Raw genomic sequence first — 8,353 nt, forward strand, 5'->3', positions numbered from 1 at the left:
AAAAAATAGATTCATGAAAATAAAAAAGCCACAAAATGTAAAGTAGAATAAATAAATAAATAAATATTTTTTAAAAATTTAAGGAAATGAGACATATAATGTGACAGCATAGAGTCTCAGACAAACCTTATGCCTAATACAGTCTTTAATACATGATAGATATTACTTTTCAGTTAATCAAACATTATTAAATGGGGTATACCTTCAAAATTGATTTCTTGTAAAAATAAAAATTATTCAAGAGGCTTGTACAGAACAACTAGATGTTAGCCACTGCTGCTTCTTAGGCTCCTGTTTTAAAAGCACTAATATCTGTACAGAAACACTTAAAGGAATAAAATGGTCTTTTCAATGCTTGTTTTCTCTCAATTTAGTACTGAAAAACCATTAAGACTCCCTAGACTAATAATAACTACACTATATATGATGTAATTTTCTGAATAATGTATAAAAATAAAGAGCTGAATATTTAGTTGAGAAAAATAAATATAAGAACATATCTTGTTTTTCCATTACTATCAAAAACTTAATTTTTTTTGCAGAAATAAGTTATAGATTTGGGGCACCTTTTTTCAAAATATCAAAGATAAAACTCACAACAAATGTGAGAAAATAAATAACTATAATGAAAACAATTGCAATATTTCACAATAATCATAATTCTAAATCGCAGAATGGTTTTTAGTACTAGATAACATAATACTTTAACACTCTGATACAGATTTGGAAACTAAAGTTGGTCTGTTATAGCTCCTACCGAAGGGGCTCAATTGAGGAAATTCTCTAAGTATGCTGAAGCTTGGGCCTCCAGGAGGGCTATGCACCAGGTTTTTGAGCAGTAATATTTGGGGAGATTTGCAGGATGCTTCAGACAAGTAGATTAAAAAGTTGCAGGACCTGAGTAATCCACAAAACACAACATATTCCCAAGTTTTGAAGATTACTATTAAAGTGTCATCCCTTTTTCTTTCTGTCCAGTGCTTTTTTCCATAAGTCATGTGAATTAATCACTTTAAAACCAGAATTACAAAAATTATACTAATTATTTGTCTGGAAAGGGATGGTTAAACACCTATAAGGAAATCTGCTAAAATGATCTGTAGGAAAACCACAAAAATAACTCACAAAAATAAATATAACATTAGATATTTTTCCTGCCCTTCAATCCTAATTTTACAGTTTGAGTTACACTGTTTGAATGATTTGACCTGCATCCACTACTCATATATTTGGAAAGTAGTTAAAGAAGAAAACTATTGAATCTGAGAATCTGACACTCTGCTCTCCTTGTGAGAATCAAGAATGCTTAGTGCTGGGGCACCTGGTGGCTTAGTCGGTTAAGCATCTGCCTCTGGCTCAAGTCATGATCTCAGGGTCCTGGGATAGAGCAAGGAACCATGGGCATCAGGCTCCCTGCTCAGGGGAGAGTCAGCTTCTCCCTCCTCCTTCTGCAGCTCCCCCTGCTTGTATTCTTTTGTTTGTGTGCATGCTCTCTCTCTTGCTCTCTCAAATAAGCCTAAAAAAAGAATGCTTAGAGCAGAGATTTTTTTATTCATAATTTTTTTTTATTGGTGTTCAATTTGCCAACATATAGAATAACACCCAGGGCTCATCCTTTCAAGTGCCCTCCTGAGTGTCTGTCACCCAGTCACCTTCACCCCCCGCCCACCTTCCCTTCCACCACCCCTAGTTCTTTTCCCTGAGTTAGGAGACCTGAAAGAGATTTTTAAGCTCACTAATGAATGTCTCTGCTTTGATTCCCTACCCTCTCTCACTTTAAAGCTGAGGGTTATTAATTTGGGCCAATTCCAATGCTGGGGACAGCACTGGGAGGTCTGAGCTCCCCTTCCACTTCCTTTTCCAGTACCTCACAGAATTCACAAATGGTTCTGTTCAAATCATTAATTAACATTCATGTGAAAAATAAGGACTCTTAAAATCTATAAAATCACCATTCATTTGTTCTAATTCCCACTTGCCAGAATAAAGCAATGACTGTCTGTGATTATATTTAAGGTGCTGATGATTCTCAAGATAAAGATAAAAGAGTAAACTACTGAAATTCATTCTAGGAGAGAGAAGAAAATATACATTATTTCCTTTAAATTTCGTAAGAACCCTACAAAGTAAATGGTATCCCCATTTTACAGAGGAGGCAAATGAAGCACCTAAGGTCATACTCTTTGAAAGAGATAGCTCCAGGGTTTGAAGCTAAGATTTGTCCTATCTGGGGCCCTTACACAGTATTCATCAGTAGAAATCAATATGAAAGAGTTTGGAACAATGGCTTCTAACCAAGTAGTATGTACGTAATAGTATGTCCTTGGGGGCATTTGGAAATGTGGGTCAGTATGATGGGGGCACTCTGGCAATTAGTGTCTGGGGCCTTGGGATGTTAAATATCCTGCAATGTGTTGTACAGTGTCTCAAAACAACATAAAAAAGCCACCATCGAACTCCAATAGCATCCCTCACCTTTTCTTTTTGAGAGGGGGAGAGAGAGAAGCTGGGGAGGGAAAAAAGTGAGAGGGAGAGAGAGAGAATCTTAAGCAGGGTCCATGCCCAGGATGGAGTCCAAGGTGGGGCTTGATCTCACAACCCTCAGGTCATGACCAGAGCCAAAATCAAGAGCTGGACACTTAACCAACTAGACCACCTAGGTACCCCCACAGCATCCCCTTTGAGGAGTACTGCTTTAGATAAAGAAAAGATGACTACACTATAATAGGCTATTATATGAAGCTGGGGAGATTCGGAGCACCTCCAAGTGATATCCTCAAATAACCTCTACTCCGATATTACAGTGATTAGTTCTCTTGGATCTGGCATGGAAAGGACATGAACGCTCTGCCTGAAGTTATCTAGTATTTCCAAGTTTTCTCCAGCTATGAAAACATCTGAGAAGCTAACTGGGACCCGATACAAATTAAATGCATAACTGCTTCATGTGGTTTTACATTCACACTTGACTGAGAGTTGAAAGAGATGTGTTCTGTAAATTTCCGTGCACTCACAAACACATGTGTGAAAAATATTCCTTAAAGGAAATCCTACTTATCTCTGAAAGAAAACATAGTCACTGACGTCTATGCTGTAAATATGTAAACTGATTTGTTTTGCAGCTGAGATATGGGAAAGACTGTGCTGGTTTGGCACTTGGGGGCACCTCCAATTGGAGGGACCCCAAACAAGTGTGTTGTGGAGATCTGTAATTTTTCTATGAAAGTGTCTTAAATTTTGTGTTTCCACACTGATGATAATAATAATAATAACAATAAGAAGAAGAAGAAGAAGAAGGAGGAGGAGGAGGAGGAGGAGGAGGAGGAGGAGGAGGAGGAGAGAAAGAAGGTGAAAGAAGTATACTTTAAAATACTGGGATGACCACCTTGGAATCAAGCACTGTCCTGCAATTTTGGCAGTCAGGTATATATTTGTGTTCACAATCACACTGCAGTTTAGTGGTCGCAGAACAAAGGGAAATCTTGAAAAGAGACCACCTTGATATGCAAATATGCTTTCAGACCAAGGAAAACCCAAAGTTGGTATGCTGTGCTATTGGAATAAAAGCTTCCTGACTGAGCAGACCCAGGGGAAGAAGTCAATCATCATTAAGGCAACTGTAGTAAAGGTGAGCTGACCTCAGCAGACCCTTTACTGGGCAGGCAGGGCCAGATTCACTCTAAAAAGGTGATTTAATAAATGCTGTCAACTTGTATCTGGCTGGGGTTGTACCATTTTAGTTCGTAATTAACTCACAAATTTATTTTGGTATTACAATTGGAAAAATGCTGTAATTATGGCAGCATTATACCAGCTCTTAAGAATTCCACGTTTAACTAACATTAAATAAAAGGAAGCCCGGCACTAGATGGTAGGTATCTGGAACTTCTTGCTGTGTCTACATCGCTTTCTTTTAGGAAATTCCCTCTCCCCCAAAGGCATTTCAGATTGTGGCTTATCCACCCCTTGGATAAACCTATTCTTCTGGACACAGTGATTGGTCCAGAGCTGGCACATGACCCAAGCAGGGCCAGAGTAATTTTGAGAGGACTGACACAAATAACAAGGTATTTCTCTAGTTTCAGAATATTAAGAGCCACCGAAAGTTGCACCAAAAAGGCTTCCAGCCTATAAAGAAAACGTACAGAATAAAGCCAACACAGCATAAGACCAAAAAATGGAAGGGTAGATGGACAGAAGGAAAGAAAGAAGGAAGAAGAGGTGAATGGATGGACTGAAGGAAGGACAAACAGATTAAACAGACATACAGACAAACAGAATCTTGACGGGTATTTGATCAGCTCAATTTCATAACCAAACCAATCTCCAGGCACTTAATCATGTAAGTCAATTTTATATGCATCCAAGTAGGGTTTATGTTACTTATGACCAAATGCTTTCTAATATGCTAGAGATGAATAAGACTGTCTTTAGCAGGGGAACACTACTTAAGTCTGAGAAACACCGGATTTCATGATCCTCTCTAACTCTAAAGTGCAAAAATTCTGTGTGTGTGTGTGTGTGTGTGTGTGTGTGTGTGTGTGTGTTTTAATTATTTCATCAGCTTAAGAGATCCGGATCTTTTCTTATACCTCGGTATATGTACAGAGAGCAGAAATAAGGATGGCTATTTTTTATAGTTATCACTAGAGATATGATACTAGAAGATACTAGAAGGGAGAAGAAATGTTGGGAAATATCAGGAAGGGAGACAGAACATAAAGACTCCTAACTCGGGGAAAGGAACTAGGGGTGGTGGAAGGGGGGAGGAGGGCGGGTGTTGGAGGGGAATGGGTGACGGGCACTGAGGTGGACACTTGACGGGATGAGCACTGGGTGTTTTTCTGTATGTTGGTAAATTGAACACCAATAAAAATTAATTAAAAAAAAAATAAAAGGCACAAATCTTAATTAAAAAAAAAAAACATACAAAAAGAAAAGGTCATCACCGCATCAGAATTACCACCATAAAATTATTATAAATAAGACCGAAGTCAGACTGAGTCAATAACCATAGAGTTTTATTATCTTCAACACTAGTGACAACTTAATAACATATGCCTCACAAATCATTTATCTGATAATTGGAATTATATTCCTATATATTCACAGAAACAGTATCTTTTGAAAAAGTGGATGGCAATATTTATTTGATATCTATCATCTGATTTTATTTCACTTGAATTTTTTATAATACATTTATCTTTTATTGGTGTTAAATTTATTTCATCTGATTTTAATAGAACTATTTTGCAAATAAGAATATTACAGCTTTTAGAGATGAGAAAATTATGACAGAAACAAAGAAAGAGAGAAGAAAAGAAAAGAAGTGAAAAAAATCCTAGACACAGGACCAGGAATGTGAACTAATTCAGCACAGTTTTGCAGTGTCAAATAAAAAGTCTATCGCTGAAAGCTACACGGAAGTGTAAGACTTCTGTTTCTGGACTTTGATCCAAGCGGTCATAAAAACTTGTCCTCACTTAGTAATTCCTATTTCCATTAAATGCCAAATATTCTGAATATTCTCTTTGCCTCGTACAAAACAAAGCAATAAAAAGTCAACCATGCTACTCCTACAATACTAAATGATGTAAAACATCACCCTCCTTGGCAGAGAAGTTTAGTAAATAATGAAAGGTAACATTATTTTAGTATGATGGCAAGAAGAAGAGCTGTTAAAGTGGCACTGGCACCAGAAGCCTTCATTTGCAAATGCATGAAGATTAGAGCCCTTAGTTCACAGGGTATGTACACAGGCAGGTAGAACAGTGAGGGTGGGATTTTCCATACGTTGTAGTTTGCAAGTCTCAAAATAATTTTTCTGCCTATAGATTATGTTATGAATTCTTCAATTGACACTCAAATTCACATAAAGAGGCTGCGATTCCTTTTTTTTTTCTTTGAGGCTGCGATTCCTAAAAAGCATCTATGCCCCAAGCTTGTAGCTTTCTTTAAACTAGGTGCTTAGCTCTGTGTTTGAAGATAAGTTATAACAATCAATGTAATATAGCAGCAGAACTCCTTTCAAGGTCAACCAATTTTCACAGGTATTTTTTAAATTTTATTTATTTACTCATGACCGGGGGGGGGGGGTGTGCAGAGACACAGGCAGAGGGAGAAGCAGGCTCCATGCAGGGAGCCTGACGTGGGACTCCATTCTAGGTCTCCAGGATCATGCCCTGGGCAGAAGGCAGGCACTGAACTCTGAGCCACCCAGGGATCCCCTTCACAGGTATATAAATAAGAATTTAGGAATGCCAGAAACCTTCATCCTGTTCAGGGACTACTTGTGAGGACAGATCATTCAGTCTGGGGATAGGATAAAAAAGCACGCATGAATGTCAAATGACAACAATTAAATCAAATAAGGTAGAAATATTCCATCAACATGCCTGTTTACAGGCACGGATGCCCAATCTAAGTGAATCCAAATTTATTTTAAATTTAAAAAATGTTAAATGTTTCTACAGAACGATCTGTTTCATGGGGTTCTGAATCACAGACTCATTTTACACTTACAGCGTGTAACAAAAGGGAAAAAAGCAAAGTAATGTGAGCTTCTAGTTAAAAAAACAATCCTAGCTCTAAAGTGAAAATGTCTGCAATAAGTTTTTACCACAACCATATGAATCACGCTGGGTTTAGAAATTTGGAATTTTTATAATCAACAACTGAGTAATCTCTTAAATACCCAGTTAATGCCACCAAGTATCAGCCCAAACGAGAACCCCTGACTACACACAAGCTCTTAGATTATATTCTTTAAACTGACAGCTTTTGGTGCTTTTTAACTCTTACAATTAATGGTCTGTGCTACTCTTTAAATATTTTACACTTTCCTTTTCTGACTTTTACTCAACATGAACTCTTACAGATAGTATATAAGAATATATACACACATACGTTTTAATAACCATAGCTTTAAAAAAAGTCTTTTTTTAAAGACTTTACAAGGACGGGGAGTAACGAAACCCTGGAGATCAGAGTTGCCCGAAGAGGTCGGCTCTGTCCCCAAACCCCAACAGGGATGACAGGGACACCAAAGCTTTAGGAGAAACAGCCTTTTGTGAAAAAACAAACAAACAGAAAAACAAGAGCCGCTTCTGAGGTCCCTAAGTAGGACTACACGAAGAGAATGAAGGCAGAGAACCCTATCAGTCCGCTTCCAGGGGAGCACCCCCGCCCCCGGCTGACCCCGACGCCCCCACCCCGCACCCAGCCCCGCGCCCCCAAGGGAAGTGGGAGGGGGGATGCTCGGGAAGTACCTTGTTTGGTCCCCAAAGGGCACCTGCCCTCCGCCGCCGCCGCCCTCCCCAGCGCCGCCCTGGGCGCAGCCAGAGAGTGGAAGGAAGCGCCGGAGCCCGGGAGGGACTGCGGGGGCGGAGGCGACCCCACTCACTCCGGGAGGACTCCGGCATGGTGCTGCCTTAGGGCTCCCCGCGCTCTCCCCCGCCGGCTTCCCCGCCCCCCCTGAGGGCCGGCGAGGGGCCTGGGGTGGAGCGGAGCCGCTGCGACCAGGCTGGAAATGGTGCTCCCGGAGGAGCTGCAGGGAAGGGCTCCAACATGGTTTGAGGGGCGCTAAGATTTAGGGGGCCCCGGAGGCTAGAGCGGGGGGAGGCCTCTGAGCGGGGTGTCTGAACAATCTTGCCCTGGGGATGCCAGGGCAGGGGGTGGGGGGCGGGGCGAGGGAGGGGGTCCAGCCTGTGCACTGTTGCATCTAACTTTGTGAGAAAGTTGCATCGAACCCCACGCCTGGCGTCTGGGCTGTACCTGCCGCGGAGTAGAGATCTCTATGGCCCAGCGGGACCAAAGCCCTCCTTGGAAAGCAAAGGGCCTGGGAACAGAGCTCCTTTAAGGGTGAAGGAAGGGGGGAGGTTCAGGAAGGGGGCGAGCTGAGCCCCAGGCCACTCAGCGCCCGGCGCGTCCTCCGGGGGTCCCCTCCTTACCTGGTGGCTTTCCTAACAAAGTAAGAGAAGGTGAAGTCCCGGTGATCACCAGCCACGCTTCCACGGAGGCCTGTTCCCGCTGCAGCTGCCCCCCCCCACCCCCGCTCCAGGACCCCGCGGCCTCCGGGCAGCTGCCTGGTGCTGCTGTGCCCCCCGCTGGGGGCCCTCCCCCGTGGAGGAGAGCTCTGCCCCCGCCGCTCCCCCTCCGCTGGGCTCCAGGCCCGGGCTGTGGGCGGCGCTGCTCCTGCCCCAGGCCAGCTGCTGGCCGCGCCCCGCCTCTCCGGGCCTCCCCGCTCCCAGGGGTGGCGGGTGGGGCAGGCACAGCGGCTGCGTCCTCCCTGTGTCCCACGGACACCAGGGCTCGCAGTCCCCTGGGGCCCCAGATTCCCAGGCGGCGACGGAGG

General features: G+C 42.5%; 1 long non-coding RNA gene across 1 annotated transcript in view; it reads right to left on the reverse strand.

Moving 5' to 3' along the window:
• LOC140598547 (uncharacterized) overlaps positions 1-8,033 on the reverse strand; it is a 28,091-nt gene extending 20,058 nt beyond the window's left edge. The window contains exon 1 of the long non-coding RNA XR_012000985.1: positions 7,950-8,033. This is a non-coding gene — a long non-coding RNA (uncharacterized lncRNA). The remainder of the gene's footprint in view (positions 1-7,949) is intronic.
• Positions 8,034-8,353: the final 320 nt, after the last annotated feature.

The sequence above is a fragment of the Vulpes vulpes genome, chromosome 4, assembly GCF_048418805.1.
Source record: "Vulpes vulpes isolate BD-2025 chromosome 4, VulVul3, whole genome shotgun sequence".
NCBI lineage: Eukaryota > Metazoa > Chordata > Mammalia > Carnivora > Canidae > Vulpes > Vulpes vulpes.